At 37.6% G+C, this 18,456-nt stretch overlaps 1 pseudogene; it reads left to right on the forward strand.

The window, feature by feature from the left end:
* Positions 1–15,524: 15,524 nt before the first annotated feature.
* Positions 15,525–18,107, forward strand: LOC101610380 (annotated as a pseudogene).
* Positions 18,108–18,456: the final 349 nt, after the last annotated feature.

Consider the following 18,456-nt stretch of genomic DNA (forward strand, 5'->3'; position numbering starts at 1 on the left):
AATTAAATAGCAGCAAATCATTTTGATTTAGATTCACTAGGACAGGTGATTATTTATAAAATGATCCAAATAATTTAAAGATATTTTAAAGTTTCTTTTATTAACCTGAGAAATCTCCTTTTGTTCCTCTGATTTTTTTCCCCTAAGAGGTAATATGATGCAACAAGAAGTACATCAGATTAGAAATGAAAAGACTTGAATTTAAACCCAGAAATTCTATATGAGCCTAGGTATCGCACTTACCTTTTCTAAATCTAGTCTCCCATCTGTTAAGTGGAGCTATAACAATAAATAATCCAGAGTTTTTTTGTCAGATCCAAATTAATTTGTATTTTATGTAAAAAGTTTTTGATCAATTTAAAACAAATATTTGTGGTGCTGATAATAGATTTGATTGCAATTTTTTAAACTATATTTCTCAATGTAAACGAAGCTTTGCATGCCCTTATGTTGATTATTTTCACCCTAGCATTGCATTGGTTGATCATATTTAACTTGAAATTAACTGTAACTCTCAAATCGTTGTCTGTGATGCTTGGTACAAATCAGTCCTTCTCAGATCTATTTTTATAACTTATTGGGGGTGTTGCTTATTTGCTTGTTTGTTAGGGTTTTTTTTTGTTTTGTTTTGTTTTGTTTTTTTTTTTGAGACAGAGTCTCTCTGGGTATCCTGTTCCAGCCTGGAGCTCACTATAGAGCCCGGGATGACCTCAAACTCTTCAGTCCTCCTATCTCTGACTCACTAGTATTGGTACAATAGGTCTTAGCCACCACACCTAGCTTTGTAGTTTTGGGTTTTGTTTTGTTTGCTCAATCTCCATGTGATAGTCCATGCTATTTTATTTGACTCTTTTCCAGTAAGATTCTTTTCTACACCAACTTACCAAGGTCATTTTGAGTTTTTCACTTTGACATCTGTCAAAATAGTGAAAGGCACCTTTAAAAATGCATAGATCAGTCAATACTGCATGTTCTTCCTCTATAGAGGAAGTATGCAAGAATGAATGTTGTCTTTGTAGTGGTGCCAAAGTTACAGGAATTAAATAGATCTGAACAGTATTTGAGAAGTTCTATTTAAAGCAGATGGAAGAAAAAACTATCTCTTTCTTCTAGGGAATATAGCAAAACCTGCCCACACACAAAAGGACCAATGGAGCACTCCGACATCTTTCAGTATAAGCCTTGGTGAATGATGGCCTGCATGTGACAGGCAAATACAAATGTAGATATATATATATACTAAATCCTAGAATGTTCCAAGATCAGTGAATTATCATTGAATTATTTCTTGAAAGATAGTGATGTAAATTGGTCCATCTGCATACTTTATAAAATGAAAAGAAAGCCCAAAGCAATGATTTTGAGGTTCGCGTCAGAAACAGCTAAATGAAGCCCAAGACTTTAAGGGTGGGATTAAAATGAAATGGCAGTTAAGATTACTTTGTGTTTAGTGTTTTTTTTGTTGTTTTTTTTTTTTTTTTTTTTTTTTGGTTTTGTATTGTTTGTGGTTTTGTACATGTTAGGCAAACCCTCTACTGTAAGCCTATATACCAAACCCTCCTAGTGTTAAGTCAGTATTTGAATGAATTGGTTTAGTAAGCAGTAGAACTATATCTGAAATGGATAGTATTTAAAGAAGATAGTATTTAAAAAGGAAACCAAATGTGTTGAGATAAAGTTGTCAGGTGATAGAAGGAAGGCAACAAGAACTTGCAGGTCCTACTGTTTATATAATGGGTTCCATTTTGCTCAGATGTTGCCAGAGATTCTCTGTAAAAAAAAAAGTTGTACAGAAATAACACTTATTAAGTATGTGACATGCATTGACAGAACAAAGTATTCCAAAAAATAATTGCATCTGGAATCCAAAAGGACATTCAGACTTAAAATGAAGAAGTATTAAAATAACCCCACTTATATGTAAAGCTGAGTCTAAAATATGCTATGGTATAAAAGAGGACTTGGACATTCAGATAATAATTTATTTTAAAAAATAGGATCATGGAAACCATTAAATTCACTCTAGAAATTGAATCAAAATTTAATGTGAAAGGTACTATGCTGGCCAAAATTGTGGTTAAAGATGTAATAAAGAGATGAATAGAGCACAGTATTTTCATTAAACAGGCAACAATTTATTTGGAACTTAAATACAACAACAATTAAATTGAGTGTTATTGATAGGAAATTCATGATTCTATATGCCAAAATATGCTCCAAAGCTAAAATAATTAATATCATTTGGCAATGGTACAAATATAGACATAAAGATTCAGATATAAAACTAAGATTCATAAACAGCAAGTAAATAATAAAATGGTTTCTTAGATAAGTAAGGAAAACAGGGCTTAGACTATAAACACAGAATGTAAGTTATGTAAGTAAGTAAATATACTTAAAATGTTGCTTCAGGTATCTATATAATATATTAAAGAATTGGTTGTTTTAACAATTTTTAACTAAAAGAAAATATTTCATTGAGGAATGGTGACACATAACTGAAACACAATATTTGAGAGGTAGATTCATAAGGATCAGGAGTTCAAGACCAGCTACAACTACCCAGCAAGCAAGTTAAAAGCCTGCCTGGACTAAGTAGGGCCCTGTCTGAAAAAAGTTGAAAGAGAACTTCCTGGTAAGATGACTGCACAGAAGCCATGCCAAACCAACTTAGTAAGGGATTTAAGGAAAACCAAAGCAAAATATATTCTTCTGAAAAGTGATGGTATATAGGTTCTTCTTAGACACAGGAGAGAAGTAGGAGAGACCAAGTTCCTCTAGAAAGGAGGAAAATGACCAGAATAACACTGAGGCACTTGCAGCCCTGATCCATGCTATCTGTGGACCTGCTGGCACCAGAACTCAGCTATAGGAGTAGAGACCAAACAAAGGGATTTTCCAACCTCATCAGCCTCCTTGCAAAGTCAAGAAACCTGAAGGAAAGACACTGGAGATCAGCTAAGGAGCTACAGAAAGGGATACAGGCTGGACTGTGTGAGCAACTCCAGACCAGGTGACAGACCTAATACAGTTCAACAAAGAAAAAGACAAGCTAATAGGAAGGTATTCATGGGAATTTCATGATATCCAGGACACGATGAAAAGATCAAACATATGAATACAGGGCATAATAGAAGGATCAATCCAGAGGCTTAGTAGGTGTTTTCAACAAAATCACCAAAGAAAATTTCCCCAAATTTGGAAAGAAATGTCAATGCAGACACAAGGAAGCTTTTAGAACACCAAACAAACAAAACCTGAAAGAACCTTTCCTTTCCAGAAGTCATAGATTGTTAATTGAAAATTTTCAGTGCCAGAGATGTGATACCTTCCAGTGAGTTGCTGGCCAGGAAAGTTCCTTTTGCTTCCAAAATATTACAGGCTATAGCCAAGGCCCTTGGTTTCCCACGAGAAACAGATGGCAAGACCCTATTGCTGAAGACTTCACATGTGTAGGCAGTAAGGTCACTGAGAAATCAAGCGGATGCTGAGCTGAAAGCCTTCTCCCTTTAGACTAGCCAACTGAAAGCTGGAAAATAACTGCACTGCATGCAGCCCTATGGGGGTCAGAAGTAATAAGAAGTAAAAACAGCGGACACTGGAAGCCTCATGTTTTGCCAGGCATTCCAAGTGACTGAATGAGTGTAGTAATGGCATGTCTGCTCTGGGGGAAACCAATTGTGCTCTAATTGGACTGGAGGCCCACTCTATGGGAGAAAACACATGCCTTGTACTGAAAGCCTAATCAAAAGCTTAGGGTAAGGCATCTTGGGCAGATTCAGGTTAGGTGTTGCAGATGAGTGAGACTATGCCCAAGATGCCTTACATACCCAGCAAGCACCTCATGGACTAGACAATAAGATGGATGGGAGGGCGGGCAGGGAATCAAAGGATGGAAAACAGTAATATGGACCCAAATAGCAATTGTACCATAAAATTCTACTTCCTAAAAGACAGACCAAATGGCTGAACCTTCACTAGACCCTTACAGGAAACAACTGAACCACAAGACACTGGAAAGGGTAGGATCAAGACTGACCTAAATCTCCTACATCTTCCCTCCCTCCCTCTCCCCCTCTCCCCTCTATCTCTATCCTCTCTAACTCTTGTATATTAGTTATCTTTTTCCTCAATTTAATAGTGGACACTGACCTGTAACCCCCACTTCCACCTTGGGCCTACCATCCAGAATGAGCTTTTGATCAGAGAAACCTACAAGGTTTCCCAAAATAATGACAGACTTCTGTCAGAGTACTTGATGACCCACCAAAGGCCAGTGGTAAGACCCTATTGCTGAAGACTCCATATGCAGCTGACGCATAAAATGGAATGACATGGCTGGAAGCCAGGAGAGAGTCAGTCCCCAGACAGTCAGCATGTCTAGCGCCAGAAGGTGCTACATAGGCGACTGGGGGAAATGACCAAGATCTGTCCAAGCAACACATTGTTTAACCTAATTAGCAACAAATAACTGGATGTGATGCCCACACAAGTGCAATAGTGGTACACAGCCATGGTGAGGAATCAATTGCTCTTGATTTGGCTAACTGATCCACTCAGTGGTACTAGACCCATAGCTGGAGCTGGGAGACAAGTCAGAACCATACCCAAACACAAGCCCACTCTACAATATCAAGCTACCATCAATCGCGGGGTATAAGAGGGCCTACACCTATCATACTGTCTATCAAAAAAGTAAGTGTTATCACAATTTTCCAGGTGCTAACTTACTCTCTGTTGGAGAATCTGCTTCTCTTTTCCAGATAGATGCAGATCCTAAGAAGAGAGCTGCCCCAACATACCTCAAAAGGGGCCCAACTGAAACTAAGGACAACTGGCGAAATAAGCAAGGGTGATGTTTTCCTGTGAACCGGATACCAGCACAAAGGGGAAGGAGATCAACACAGAGAAAAATCAACTCCTACCAAATCAGAGAGCCAGAGCCTCAGAGGCCCCCAACACCTCAGCACTGAAGCAGACCAAAAATGAACCCAACATGGCTCAGGGAAATTTTGCAGAAGAGGGGGCGGAAAGAATGTCAGAGTCACATGTTGGGTCATGATTTGCAGAGACATTTATCATTCCAATAACTGGGGGCTAACTCCACAATGCACGACCCATTTTCATTAACAAGGAGGGTCTAATGGGAGGGGGTAGATCACAGATGAGCCTAAATAATGGTACCAAACTGCCTATATTTACTGAAAAGAAAACTAATAAATTAAATTTAAAAAAAAAAAAGCTTAGGTTATGGGAGGTCATAAGCCCTAGCAGTATAAAGCCCGCTCTTGTCTGGCTAAATGTATATATTATTCTCACTAGACTGTCCTGAAAACACTATAATTAATTTTCATATTCCTATATTAACACTACTCTCACTTTTGATTAGACAAGCTTCTCTTTTCAGATGCCAATGACCACTGGGATGACCCAGATGACAAATATTGCTGTGAAGAAAGGATGGAGGAGTGTGTCCAGCACTGAAACATCTCTTTCACACCCTCCAAGGCTCAGGGTTTATTGCAGAAGATGTGGTGGAAAGAATGTAAGAGCCAAAGAAAGGGTACCAATCCTTACAATGTAACTGTCAAGGCAGAAGTTAGCCTCGATATCGATGACCTCACAGTGCCTAGCAATACCATTACAAGACCCTCCTAATAGGAGAAAAAAGATGATGACATCAAATTAAAAGAGAGACTAATGGAGAGAGGGAGGGAATATGATGGAGAGCAGAGTTGTCAAGGGGAAAATGGGAAAGGGGTGGGAAATATCATGGTTTATTGTTTGTAAGTATAGAAGTTGTCAATATTTTTTAAAATGTAGAAAGAAAAAGAAAAAAAAAGGAAAGAAAAGATAGAGAAAAGAAAGAAATGAAGAAGATAAGGGAGGGAAGGAAGGAAGGATATCTATATCAACCTGATAAGCTTAGAGAGCTTAATACAAGAATCACTGAAGCAGACACAAAATGAACCCACATGGCTCAGGAAAGTTTTGCAGAAGAGGGGTCGGAAAGAATGTCAGAGCCACATGTTGGGTCAGGATATGCAGAGACATTTATCATACCAATAACTGTGGACTAACTCCACAATGCATGACCTATATACCTCAATAAGAATGGGCCACGGGGGAGGACATGGAGCAGGCTAACAATGGTACCAACTTGACTGTATTCACTGACTACAAAACTAATTAATAAAAAAGAACCACAGTTGAAAATATTGATAGACATAACAATATGCAAACATTTTAAACATCACACATGAAAATTATTCCATAAAATATTTTAAATACTGCAAGTTAAAATTATTTTCCAAGTGTTTGTGATCTGAATACATAAAAAGAACATTTGAATAAATAAGAAAATTATAAGGCCCTATAGAGTCATAAGCATGGAATTTCATCACAAAATTTAACAAAAGAAGAGACATAGATGGCAGATATATATATATATATATATATATATATATATATATATATATATCAAATTACATCAAATTTTAAGTGACCCTAAATAGATTTTTAAAAAATTTAAAAAGGAATAAAGTTAGAAAAACCACCCTTTCTAACTATGAAACTTACTGCTAAACTATAGTAATTAACAGTGTTTGCTATTAACAGGGGCAAGCATACAAACCAATGCAATGAATAAAACACATAGAAATAAACCTGGAGGAGTGGTAAATTTATTTTCAACAAGGGTTCCAAGATCATTCAATAGAGGAGGGCAATTTTTTTTCAGCAAACATTGCTGAAAAGCAATGAATATGTCCATGCAAAATAATGAAGTTGAATTTTTATCTTATACCAAATTCAAACATATCAATTTCTATGTGATGCTAACTTTATATCATAGTATTTTGGGATATTTCAACAAGACTAAATATCACTCAAGGAATTTACCTTCTTTATGAGGAAGGGATTAGTAAATTTTTTATTTTAGACAGGATTATTTTACCATTTCAGGAAGAATTACAATCTTTCTTTTTCTTTATTTGGACATTATGTTCTAAGAGTCTGCATATAAGAGCCACAATGTCAAATGTAATTTGAAATACTTTATTCAGTGTCAACCTTCACTTAACTAAGGTATGCTACACAGATGACAAAATACTGTTTATGATTATTCCTGTAAGATTGTTTCCAAAAGAATGTAACCTTAATGTTTGAATCATTAAATTGAATAGAGAATTTTGTCATTTCCAATGAGGGCAGGTGTTATGCAATCTACTGAGAGCTTGAATTGAACAAACAAAAAAATGTGGAAGAAGTATGCATAATTTTTTTAACTCAAATATCCATTTTCTCCTGTCTTGATGCTCTTGTTCTTGGACCTTCACATTCATGTCAGGACTTCTCTATTGGCCCACTGGTTGTTGGGCATTCAGACTTAGACTGAAACTTACTCTGCTGGCTTTCCTATGTTTCAAGGCATTGAGCTTTGTTTGGAAACATAATCTCAGTTCTCCTAAGCCTCCAGCTTCAAAACTGGTCATAGGACTTCTTACTCTCTGCAATCACATGGGGTAATTCATCAAAACAAAGCTCTATACATATATCTATAGTCTATATATATTTATATCTACATATACAAATATCTATATTGTATTATACGTATCATATATGTGTTTATGGAGAGAGTGCCAAAGAGACATAAAGATAGAAATAGAAGTATTATTTATAAATTTATAGATATAAAGATATGTCTCTCATAATGCCTAGAAAGAAACAATGAAATACAAAGATGTTAACAGGTGTTGCAGTCAGGTTTGCATTGCTGGTAGAAGTTACCTGACCAAGAACTGCTTGTGGCAAAAAAGAGGTTTATTTTGGTTTATAGGCTTGAGGAGGAAGCTTCATGATGGCAAGGAAAATGATGACATGAGCAGAGGATGGACATCAGCCCTGGCCAACATAAGGTGGACAATAGCAACAGGAGAGTGTACCAAACACTGGCATGGGGAAACTGGCTATAACACCCTTAAGCCCTCCCCCAACAATGCACCACCTCCAAGAGGCTTTAATATCCAAATGTTATCAGCTAGGGAGACTATCATTCAGACTGCCTAAGTTTATGGGGAACACTTGCATCAAACCACCACAACATGATTTGTTCTTTAGTAGTAATGCAATGATTATTTTTTATTTCAGTTGTATACATTTTAAACATTATACAATGAATTTTTGCTGTGTATGTAATCATAAAAATAATCACATAAATAGGAAAAGGAAAAAACAACATCAACACTATGATTTATAAATCATTAAAATAGACAATAAGTGCCTTAGAAAGTAGGGTTCCTAAGACAGCTAGGTTTTAGAGGGCTTTGAAAAGTTGAGAGAATAGATGAAGCCATCTGAGACAGAATAGAGGTGAAAACCCAAGTGCTGTGTTAGCCTGGCTAGCATTTACATAGGGCAAAATCATAAACTTGCAAACCTCAGCCATGTGTTCTTTCAACTAAACTGCTTGTCTTAAGCAGTTGCCAACATGTAAAAATGCAAAGATTTTTTAAAAAATCTGTATTTCTGTCTTCTCTCAAAAAAACCTGGCAACCAAAGGACAGTAATTCCCACATGGCAACAATCAGCTTAAGTTTAGCCACAAACTATACCCTTTAAATTGAAAATCTGCTTTTCAGTAACTATAGTTCTCACCCACTCATATACACTAATTTGTGTTATGTGCCTAATGCCTATTTTAGCTTTCAAAGACTCACACAGGAAATTAGTGAGAGGAGAGAAAGTTGAAGACATATCTTGGGGTCAGAGTGTAAATGGTTCAAAATGTGATATTATGTAGACCTTATTTAATAGGTAACAGATAGCTACTGAATATTTTTGAGTCAGTGAGTAATCACAATGTGGAGAGGTATGCAAAACCTTAAGCATCATACAGATGGCAAAAAGAACTGAAAAGGGAAAAAGGGAAATTTTGTACTAGTCTCAATGAGAAGAGAGAAAACATAGCATAAGTGTGAAAAGGAGGAACAGTCTAGGGCTGGAGAGATGACACAGCACATAAAAGGAACTTCATACACAATCATTAGGGCCTGAGGGGACCTGAGAGTGCCTGAGTTTGATTCTCCAGAACCCATGCAAATGGTTGGGTACAAACTCATGTTCTTGGATCCCTTATAGACTCCAGCTCAAGGAAACACATGGATGTAGGTAGACCCTGAACATTCTACCTTGGCCTCCACATGTGCACCCACAGGATACATGAATCTGCATATATACTTATTTCTTACTTATACCACACACACGTACCACACTGAACACACTAAGCACATATGTAGGCATGTGTACACACACATGCACACGCACACATACACACACAAAACATTGTATGGAGTAGATAAAATTTATGGAAATTGTAACTAGAAGTTCATGGGGAATAACTGAGAAAATCAAACTTCAAAGGGAAAAAAGGCCCAGCTATAAGAAAGAATAACTATTTGCAGATGACATGATCCTATACAAAAGGGACCTAGAAAACTCTATCATGAAAATTTTAAAGATGATTATTCATTCATTAAGTGGCAGGAAACAAAAACAGCATGCAAAGATAGTAGCTTTCCTATATGCAAAAGACAAACATGTACAGAAACAAATCAGTGAGGATGTCTTGTTTTTAATAGCGAAAAAAATTAAATACCTTAGAATAACACTAACCAAGGATATGAAAAACATGTATAATGAAAACATAAAAACACTCAAGAAAGAAATTGAGGATGACATGAGAAGAAGAAAAAATGTCCCATGATCCTGAATAGTTACAGAATTATTAAATATTGTGAACATGGCAATTCAACCAAAGTACTATACAGATTCAATGCAATACCAGTAAAAATCCCAGAACCATTCTTCACAGAGATTAGAAAAATAATCTCAAAATTCATATGAAATGGTAGAAGGCCTCTGATATCCAAAAATATCTTCAACAAAAGAAACACCTCTGGAGGTATCAAATTACCTGATCTAAAGCTATACTACAAATCCATAGTAACAAAAACAGCATGGTACTAGCATAAAAACAGACAGATCAACTAATGGACCAGAATTGAAGACCGAGAACTCAGTTCAAGCAACTACAGCTACTTGATCTTTGAAAAAGGAGCCAACAATATACACTGGGGAAAAGAAAACATCTTCAACGAATAGTGCTGTACAAATTAGATAACCATATGTACAAAAATCAAAGTACACACACTCATCTCACCATGCACAACAATCAGTTCCAAATTGGTTAAAGATCTAAATATAAGATCTGAGATGCTTCAACAACTGGAAGAAAAACAGGGAGAACTTTCCATAATATATAGGATTGGTGAAATATTACCTTAACAATACCCAAGTAGGCCAAGAAATTAAACACTGACTCCACCAGCGGGATCTCATGAAACTAAAATAGATTTTGGCACAACCATACCATAATCATAGATAATAAATTATCACCACAAAACCCCTAAATGTTAAAAAATATCCAATCAAAAATCAAAGCAGAGAACTGAATAGGAAGTTCTCAAAGGAAGAAATACACATGACTAATACTCACTTAAGAAAATGTTCAACATCCTAAACCATCAGGAAAATGTAATCCAAAACAATTAAGAGATTCCACGTTACTCCAGTCAGGATGGCAATCTTTAAAAAGTCAAATGACAATCAATATTGGTTAGGATGTGGGGAAAGAGGAACCTTCATGAAATGCTGGTGGGAATGCAAACTTGTACAACCACTGTGGTAATCAATATGGAGACTCATGGAAAAGAAAAAAGCTACCAACTGACCCAGTTATTCATCTATTAGGTATTTACCCTAAAAGTGTCCACTTTCACTGCAGAGTTATTTGCTCAACCATGCTTATCGCTGCTCAATTCACAATAGCTAAGAACTAGAATCAACCCAGGTTCCCATCATTGGACAAATGGATAATGAAAGTATTGTACATTTACACAGTGGAATTCTACTCAGCAGTAAGGAAAAATGATGTAATAAAATTTGTAGGAAAATTGATGGACTTGGAACAAATAATACTCAGCAAACTGACCCAAACACAAAAAGACAAAGGCCACATGGTTTCCTTCATCTGTGGTTCCTAACCTAACAGCATGAGTTGTTGGCATACTTAAGAGGCAACTGGAGTGAAAGACAATAGGTATTGAAGGGTTTTGAGGAAGAGAAATGGGAGGGTATGTGAAGATGCAAAACCAAAAAGAATTGGTACAATAGAAACGTTTCTCCTGGATAGTTGACTAAAAGACATAGCCCTCAAAAGGAGTATGCAGGTGTCATCTGGTCAGAAAAGTCATGGAGAGGATGGGATGAAGCCTAAACCTTAAAACATTTGGTTCTGACCTGGGACTTCCAGTACCAGAAATCAGTTATTACCCACATTAAGCTGTTGATCAGAGAGATTTATGACATCCACAAACAAGACAGGCTTCTGTAAAATCACTTGATTACTTGCCTGAGGTAAAAGGTAAAGACCTTATTGCTGAAGACACCACATGCTGCTGATGCAGAACACTGAGAAATCTGGCTAGAATCTGGAAGGATTTCCCAGATGGATATCCTGTATAGTGCTAGAAAGTGCTACATGACCTACTGGGAGGAAGTGGCCAAAAATGTTGTGAACTACTATTCAAAAGCAACTAGACCAGCAAGATGTACACACCTGTGAAATGGTGGCACCCAGCCTTTGTGGGTAACCAGTGGCTTTGTGATTGGCTAAGAGATATGCTCAGTGACAAAGAACCCATAGCTGGAACTGGGAATCAAGGCAGAATCCTATGGAGACCAAGATTTTGGTCTCCAATGACAAGTTTCCACTAGATTTTTTGGCAAAAGGAGAGGTCATACCCATTGGAATCTCTCTTAAGTGTCAATGGTTAATGCATTGTACCTATGCTGACCACATTCTCCATTGGAGCATCTGTTTTTATTTTGCAGAAGGCAGCAAGAACCACCCCAGCACATCAGCCAGGGTCCAGGTGGCACTACATAGGAAGTGGCAAGTGTGCAAGAGTGCAGTATCCATGGTGAGCCTGACAACCTACACCAGGGTGATGGAGACAGACAGTGAGGATACTAAAAACATATCAAAGCAGAAATTCAGAAGCTCCTGAGAGTGCAACACTAAAGTAGACATAAAAGCCCCCACCATGGCTCAGGGAATTTTGTGGAAGTGGGGGAAGAAAGACTATAAGAGCCATAGGTTGGGATGGAATATCCATAGGCATCCCCTGACAATGATTGACTGCTGCTCTCACAACTCATAACCTACAACCCCATAGGCAATACTAGAAATACCATTGTGAGGGCCCTCAGTGGAATGGGGGCAGGGAGGAGAGAGATTATGGTACCAATACATGATGTATCCATATAAAGTATATATTTAATTAAAAAGGAACAAGAAGGTTAAGATATTACTGAATGAGCCTAGGAAAATTATGATATTAAAGGTGTTAGGAAATTAAGAGTCTGTGAGTCCAGAAGAATAAAACTAGCTGGTGTCAACTTCTATGAAATCTTTATATCTCTTTTTTTTCCCTATTAAAATGCATATCTATGCCATTCTTCTGTGACTCTTCACCTGGAATGAAACACATAACAACCACATGCTGTTTCAATTCAAGATAAGCTAAGTAATATAGCATGATATGTAAGTAAACATGAAGAATATTGGTAGATTAGAATCCAGGAAAGTGATCAAGAAAAGAAATATAGTTTTACCATACCAATAAGATAATAGAAATGAAAAAAATATAAAAATGTAAGTTATGAATAGGACCACTGGGGCTGAAGAGATTGCCCAGTAGTTAAGGAAGGTTTGGTTCCTCATACCCCACATAAAGGCAGATGCATAAAGTGGCACATGCATCTGGCATTCATTTGCAGTGGCTATGGTATACCCATACTCTCTCTTAATAGGTTGGTATTGTATATATGTAAGTAGAAGAATAGATTAATGGGGGTGAAAAGGCCCAAAGTGAGGTCAGAGGAAGAGATTGAGTAAAGGAAAGGTGGAGGGAGGGCTAATCAAAATCTAAGAGGGTGCAAATAAATTATATGGAATCCTCCAGTTTCAGACAATGGAACACTCAGAAGCCATAGATCATTGTTAGAAAATTTTCAGTGCCTGAGATGGCATACCTCCAGTGAGTTGTTGGCCAGGTGCTGGGCTCCACTGGCGGGGGCAGGTAGTGCTGTGAAAGGCCCAGGCCTGCTGGTTCCTCCCAAGGGGTTAAGGAGGAAGATGAACATACGGACGGGCGTCTCAGACCTCTCCTAGCCACTGGAGAAAAACTACACTGAGTCGGGAGTCTTGTGGAAGCAGGAACTCACAGGAACTCTATTGCTATGAGCAATTGCCTATATAATGTTGGGGGTAAAGGTGGGGATTTTAGGATTGTGGCAGGGGGAGAGGTAAGGGCTGATAGTAAACTGTGACTATTGAAATGGTAAATTCAACTCCTGCATGACAGTAGCAGGCCAGAAGCCATTAGGTGTCTTGCTGAGTCATAGCTGGCCAGAGACAGGTCGCCAAACTTTAGCTAGGCTCAGGAAATTCCACTAGGCCTCACACCTGGGCCTTTCAGGGCCCAACAGCCAGGGAGGTCTCTGATACCCTCAAAACATTATAGGCCATTGCCTAGGCCCTTGTTTTCTCACCAGGAATAGATGGTAACACCCTATTACTCCACATACTTGGGATGCAAGGCCACTGAGAAATCCTGCTGGAACTGAACTGATAACCACTTCCATGTAGACCAGCTGACAGAAAGCTGGAAGAAGCCATTCTACATGTAATTCAATGGGAGAGATACCACCAGTGAAGATACTTAACAGTGGACACTGCAAGCCTTATAATTGGCCAGCCAGGCCAAATGAGCCAACGGGTGCAATAGTGGCAGGTCTGTCATGGTGGAAACCAACTGCCCTCCAATTGGACTGGAGGCCCACTCCATGGGGGGTAGTCATGAGCCCGAGGGGTGTAACATCTGCTGATGTCTGGAAAAATGGATATACTATGCTTATCAAACTGCCCAGTAAGCATTTCTCCTAATATTTATACCCTTGTATTAATGCTACTCTCACCTTGGGTAGAGAATCTTCTCTTTTCAGATGGCAGTGACCTTGGGATGACTCAGAAGGTATCATAGTGTTGGAAAGAAGTGACTGGAGTACTGAGTAACATCTCGATCATACCTGCCAAGGCTCAAGGTCTAATGAGGAAGAGGTGGTAGAAAGAACGTAAGAGCCAAAGGAAGGGTAGGACTCCTTATAACATGCTCCCTCCAGACATAAAATGGCCTGGATATCCATGACCTTATAGTGCCAGACACTACCTGCACAAGACCATCGTAAGAGGAGGAAAAGATCATGACATCAAAATAAAAGAGAGACTGATTGAGATGGGGAGGGGATATTATGGAGAATGGAATTTCAAAGGAGAAAGTGGGGGGGAGGGTATTACCATGGGACATTTTTTTATAATCATGGAAAATGTTAATAAAAATTGAGAAAAAAAGAAAATATTCACAAACAACATTATGTACAGAAGGCACTTGTAACCAAAAATTATTTTTTAAAACTTCCATACTCCATTGTATGAAAATCTAATTAAATTAAAAAGGGGGAGTAACAAAAAACTGGGCTAGAAGCAGTTCATGTGGTATTCTGGCTATGTTTATGTTTGATCTGTGTCCTGAGAACTTGAGCAAAGCTGGATTGAATAGTTATGGAATGGTGCATTTGCTGGAGTGCTGAAGGATATAAAGGATATAAGTTTGGCACATGAAAAATGTGAGCAATTTCAGATCTTAGGCAGACAGATTGCATTCATTTCAGCTCCAGTTGTTTTAAAGATTATCTCCACTGAGATTGGGCCACCTGCTTTGTATTGGGAACAAATAAGCATTGCTCTCTCTTTTTAAAGTGGAGGGCTGAGCTAGGGAGAAGACTTGGTAGTTAAGGCACATGTCTGTGAAGCCCAAGGACCTATCTTCAATTTCCCAGTACCCACTTAAGCCAGATGCATAACGTGGCACATGCATCTGGAGTTTGTCTGTAGTGGCCAGAGTTTCTGTTGCACACATTGTCTCTCTCTTTGTCCTCCTGCTATCGATCTAACATCTATCTATCCATCTATCTATCTATTTATCTATCTATCTATCTATCTATCTATCTATCTATTCATCCATCCATCTATCTATCTATCATCTATCTATCTATCTATCTATCTATCTATCTATCTATCTCTCTATCTATCTACCTATCTACCTATCGACATTTGAAAGGAGGAGGGCTTATGCAAGATAATGAAGAGGTTTTCCTGCTTCTCAAACTTGGTTTGATTCCTCCTTGTATTAATAAATTTTGCAGCCTACCTAGTACTAGATTTGGAAGTATGGAAATGAAGGAAGGGGAATTGCATTGGATTTTCAATATGGTGTTTTAGAGAGGGCCTGTGGAAAATGTTGCACAAGATTGATGTCCCTTCATAGAGGCTCTGAGAGGCCATGGCATGGAGCTTTGAAGTTGAACTGTGGAATGCTGTGGAAATTCCAGGATTTTGGACATTCCAGGGCACTGTGATGGCCTCCAGGAAAGCTGCTTATTATGGAACAAGTGGATCTGCCTGGAAATCTAATAGTTAAGACTAGAGGGATGAAAACTTGGAACTGAAAGATTTCATTTTGGGTCTCAGATGCTGGACTGCTGGACATGGAGCTGAATGATGTGCTGTTTGTTTATTTTCTATGTTGCTTTGATCCAATCTTTCTTTGTTATACCCTCATCACTCCTTTTTGGAATGAGAATGTTAACTCTGTGCTACTTTGTGGTAGAACTATGTAACTTATGTTTTGATTTTATAGGACTCACAATAAAGAAACTTTCAAGTTTTAGATGAGACTTTGGACTTTTGAACAGTGTCAGGGTTGATAACTATGGAGATTTCAAAGTTAGACTGAATGAATTTACCTCATGAGATGACCATGAATCTATGATGGTTAGGGCAGAATGTGGTGGTTTAAATAAGAGGTACCCTCATAAACTCATGTGTTTGTGACTAAGCCTTATACTCATTCCCCAGCTAGTAGAGACTTTGAGAAGTGGAACTTTGCTAGAGGAGGTGTGCCATAAGAGCAGAACCTTGAGGTTTATTGTCTCAAGCCTAGTACTAAAACTATTTCCTCCCAGATATGTGAAAATATATGAGCCAATTTCCTGCTTTTACCCTGCTGTGCTATGTCATTATGAAATTTCCCCTGGAGACTATAAGGTGAAATAACCTCTTTCCTCCAACAAGGTCCTTCTGGTAAGGTGTTTTGTCCCCTCAATGAGAAGGTAACTGCAACAATTTTCACTTATCCACAGATTTGTATTCACAAAACAAATTTGTACTTCACATGTGCATGTTCTCTACTGTGCTGGAACAAGGTTATACTCTGTTTCTTGTTTCAGTTCTCATAGTGTATATAACAAACAAGTTCCATTTCCTGGTATATTTAGTGCTGTTATTTACATTATTTTTGTCATTGTTTCATTTACTAATCTATATGCAACCCACACACAAAGAAATGTAGTACTGAAATGACATCTAGTACTACTAAACCAAAGAAGATTCTGATGTAACTTATGGAGGAAATGAAAGTATTATATTAACATTACACTCAGGCAAAAGTTATATTGTCATTGCCTGTGAGTTGAAGAGTGATGAATCAGTAAAATATATAAAATACATATCCTTAAGCCCAAATACACATAAAACAAGGTTATGTGTGATTATTTCAACACAAATATGGCCAGAGTTTTAAAGGAATTCTGTGTTTACCTAAAAGACAATGATGCATATTTTATTAATTTGGTATTTTTAGTGATGTAATAGCAGATAACTATGATGCATAATAAAGGCTGACTACATTGCTTTTTAACATTCTAAAGGTAAGAAAAACCATAGTGAGATGGGGAATATGTTAAAAGTTGGAAATTAAGAATCACTGACATTTTATAGGTAAAAACTGAGAATGTCAGTTATAATAATGCATGATAAGAGCTTCAATGAAAGGAACACATTTAAGAGCTGATTGCTGAATTTTTTTTAAAAAAATGTTTAGATCAGTACTTGATGCCTAACTTTTGATTATAAGAAGTACCTTATTACTCAAAATCATTGTAAACTGACAAACCAAAACATTTTTGAAATCTACATATTTTTACCAATAAGAGTAGAGAGATATTATGATATGTATATCATAGGATAAAGTCATCAGAATGCTATTGACTTTGTATTACAACTAAATTATACTAATATCTTCACTAAGCAATCTCAAAAGCAAGACTAAAGGGCTTAAGAAGTGCACGGAGGAGTTCTGGGAAGCAGGCTGGTGGTTGTCCTAAGCTTGGGGGTTTGAGTGCTGCTGCACTGCACGGCGCGGCAGCCTCCTCACCACCACCAGGATCATAGTGTTCTACTTCACCAGCAGCAGCGTTAATTTATCTACTTACACTATTTACATGGGAAAGGATAAATATGAAAATGAAAATCTGATTGAGTATAGTTGGCCTGAAGATATTTGGTTTCATGTGGACAAACTGTCTTCGGCTTATGTATACCTTCGCTTACATAAGGGAAAGAAGATCCAGGACATTCCAAAGGTGGTGCCAATGGACTGTGCCAACCTTGTGAGGGCCAACAGCATTCAAGGCTGCAAGATGAACAATGTAAATGTGGTATATATTCTGTGGTCTAACCTGAAGAAAACAGCTGACACGGACGTGGGGAAGATAGGCTTTCACAGACAGAAGGATGTGAAGATTGTGACTGTGGAAAAGAAAGTGAATGTGATCTTGAGCCGATTAGAAAAGACCAAATTGGAGAGGTTCCCAGACCTAGCAGCAGAGAAAGAAGGGAGAGACCATAAAGAGAGGAATGAGAAAAAAAAAAGCCCAAATTCAAGAAATGAAAAGGAAAGAAAAAGAAGAAATGAAGAAGAAGAAGGAAATGGATAATCTTAGGAGCTATTCATCACTAATGAAAGTAGAGGATATGTCTTCAAATAAGGATGGCAATGACTCTGATGAATTCATGTGAAAGGAGAAAGGACCTCAGCTATATGTGACAGCATAGACAGCTGCAGACCTTCCAATTTCATCTGTGCTCCGAATTACAGAAAACAACCAAGCAAAATCCTGTCTTCATTCTACACAGACATTCATTGTGGAGTTTAAACAAATCATTCTTTTTGTTGACAGAAAAGGAACAGTTATTGTGTATAATATAGTTGAACTTGAAGACAGGGTACAACTTTAGGAAAGCAAAAATATTTTTGGAAGAATGTATCTAAATACCTCACAAAAACTGACTGCCTTTGCTGTTAGTATGGACTTCAGAATGAGCCATCTTTGAGTATTCTGTCCCTAACAACCAATGTCATGAGATGTTCTTTG

This window comes from Jaculus jaculus, chromosome X (genome assembly GCF_020740685.1).
Source record: "Jaculus jaculus isolate mJacJac1 chromosome X, mJacJac1.mat.Y.cur, whole genome shotgun sequence".
Lineage (NCBI taxonomy): Eukaryota > Metazoa > Chordata > Mammalia > Rodentia > Dipodidae > Jaculus > Jaculus jaculus.